Raw genomic sequence first — 2922 nt, 5'->3', positions numbered from 1 at the left:
CCCCCCCCCCGCAAATACCTGGCTCCCTGTGCCATCTTTGATTCTTTCCGAAAGGCTGTGAAACACTGCTCGACTGTGAAATTGTTTCCCAGCCTGTGGTGTCACGCTGATGGGACCCCCAGGGCTTTTTTTGTTTGCTCTGATTTTTCTGTTTTGTTTGTTTGTTTTCTTTTTCTTTTCTTGGCATGGCAGCCTCTTCAAGCTAGGCACTACTGCGTGGTTTGGGAGCCACGCCCTTACTCTGCACAGATGCACAGTGATATCCCTGGGGGAATTTCTTTTTTTTTTTTTGGTTTTCGTTTTTGGTTTTGTTTGTTTGTTTGTTTGTTTGTTTCATTGTTTTCTTCTCTCTTTTTCCCTTTTTTCTTCATTTCCAGTTTCTCATCTCTTTATACTTACCTTCTCTTCCTGTCTTCTGAGTACCTGGTGCTGTGACACCTCTACCCCTTCTAACCAGGCTGTACTTCACGGCCTGGGAGCAACTTACCCAGTCCTACCAGCCACACTGGTGGGACCCCTGAGGGCTTTTTTTTTCTTCTTTTTTTTTTCTCTAATTTTTATTTATCCATTTTTCTTTTCTTTTACCCTTTTTCTGTTTTTTTGTTTTGTTTTGTTTTCTGTTTTTCTCCATTTCTCAATCTATCATCTCTCCACTCCAACAGCAAGATCCTTTAGCACTCTTTTTTGGTTGGTTGTTTGTTTGTGTGTATGTTTTTGGCTCCTGTTCCTCTCTCTTCTCTCTCCTCTTTCCCATACCCAACTTAGCTCCATATATCACAGTCTACCCCCTCCTTCCTGCCTACCTGCACCATGCGCTGAACATCACACTCCCAAGCAGCACAGGCACGGCCTACCAGAACCTTCCCTGCACTGATTTCTGGCCCACGCTGTTGGACCTAATATGTGCTACAACCAACCTATCCCAGCAACTTACCTTCAGCTGGACCTGCCCTGCTGTACCATACATGACTGACTAACCCTGCCCACTGGAGAAGGAGGTGAAAAGTATCGTGCCCACAGACGAGCAAACAACAGAAGGCACAGCCCACCTGCTCAGACATAACCAAATAAAACAAAAAAGCAGGAGGAAATAAACAAATCTACAGTCAATAAACGAGGAAAATAACTACTGAATGCCCTGGAGACAGCAGACAATATCAAAACATATACAAAACCAGGACAGGATGGTTCCAGTAGGTATCCAAAATAAAAAACCAGATGACTTTCCAGTAGAAGAAAAGGCACTAAAATTACCTGATAGGAAATTCAAATCTCTAATACTCAGAATTAGTCAAGAGTTGAGGCAAAAAGCAGGCAAAAATGAGGAAAAAAGGCAAATTCATGGAAAATACATACCAAAAAATGGAAGAATTCAAGAAAATAGTACATGAACAAAATGCTAAAATAAATTCACTACTAGAAATCATAAAAAAACAACAATTAGAAATCCAAAAAATAAACAATAAGATTTCAGAAATGGACAGTGTCATAGAAGGGCTGAGGAGCAGGTTTGAAACGATGGAAGACAGGAGCAGTGAAATGGAAGACAAACACTTAGCTACAACTCTGAGGAAAAATCAGAAAAAAGAACAGAAAAATGAAGAAACCCCGAGACTTATGTGGGATACAATCAAAAGCAAAAATCTGCCAGTGATTGGAGTTCCAGAACAGGGACAGAAAACAGAAAACACAAAGAGGATCACTGAAGAATTGCTGACAGAAAACTTCCCCAATATCATGAAAGATGAAAAGCTGACCATCCAAGAAGCTCAACGAAACCCATATAGGATAGATCCCAAAAGAAAATCACCAAGGCATATCATAATCACACTTGCCAAAACCAAAGACAAACAAAGAATCCTGAGAGCAGCTGGAGAAAAACAAAAAGTCACATACAGAGGAGAAACAATAAGAGTAAGCTAGGATTATTTGGCAGAAACCATGCAGGAAAGAAGGCAATGGGATGACATATATAAAACCTTGAAAGAAAAAAATTGTCAGCCAAGAATAATATATCCTGCAAAACTCTCATTCAGATATGATGGTGAAATTAGGTCATTTCCAGAAAAACAGAAATTAAGGGACTATGTGAAAACCAAACCAAACTTACAAGAATTATTAAAGGGAGTCCTTCGATCTGAGAACAAACAACATCGGACCACAGGCTGAATCTAGGACACAGGATTGTACCAGCCAGATACCAACCTAGGAAATGAACTCTGAAGGACTATGCAAAATCAAAAGCATTACAACAGGAAACCAGAGAGGTTAATTTGTAAATGACAACAGCATCAGAACAATAAAAGAGGGAATAAATGGTGTAGGTATAGAACCTTCTAATGGAGATGAAGGCAAGGGGATACCAAGTAATGATAGACTGGTTCAAACCTTGGAAGATAAGGGTAAATTTCAAGGTAACCACAAAGAAAGTTAACAAACCTACTCATCAAAATGAAGAAAAACTTTAAAAGTCTCAGTAAAAACAAAACCTACAAAAACAAAAGAAATGAAAAACAAATCCAGAAATGAAAGGAATTCAGCACAGGAGAGTAAGGGGAACAAAGAAAACGTCATCACCACAAAAAAAAGTACTACAAAATGACAGCAATAAACTCACACCTATCAATAATTACCCTGAATGTAAATGGCCTAAATGCACCCATAAGGAGATGAAGAGTGAAAGAATGGATAAAAAAACAGGATCCATCAATATGCTGTCTACAAGAGACATACCTTAGACACAAAGATGTAAATTTATTAAAATCAAGGGATGGAAAAAATATATCAACCAAACAGCTACCAAAAAAGAGCAGGAGTGGCAAAACTAATCTCAGATAAAATAGACTTTAAAACAAAATCCACCATAAAAGACAAAGAAGGACACTGTATAATGATTAAGGGGATGATCCATCATGAAGACAT

The sequence above is a fragment of the Trichechus manatus genome, unplaced genomic scaffold (genome assembly GCF_000243295.1).
Source record: "Trichechus manatus latirostris isolate Lorelei unplaced genomic scaffold, TriManLat1.0 scaffold00200, whole genome shotgun sequence".
Classification (NCBI taxonomy): Eukaryota; Metazoa; Chordata; class Mammalia; order Sirenia; family Trichechidae; genus Trichechus; species Trichechus manatus.
The sequence above is the reverse complement of the archived record's forward strand: the minus strand, read 5'-3'. Positions refer to the sequence as shown.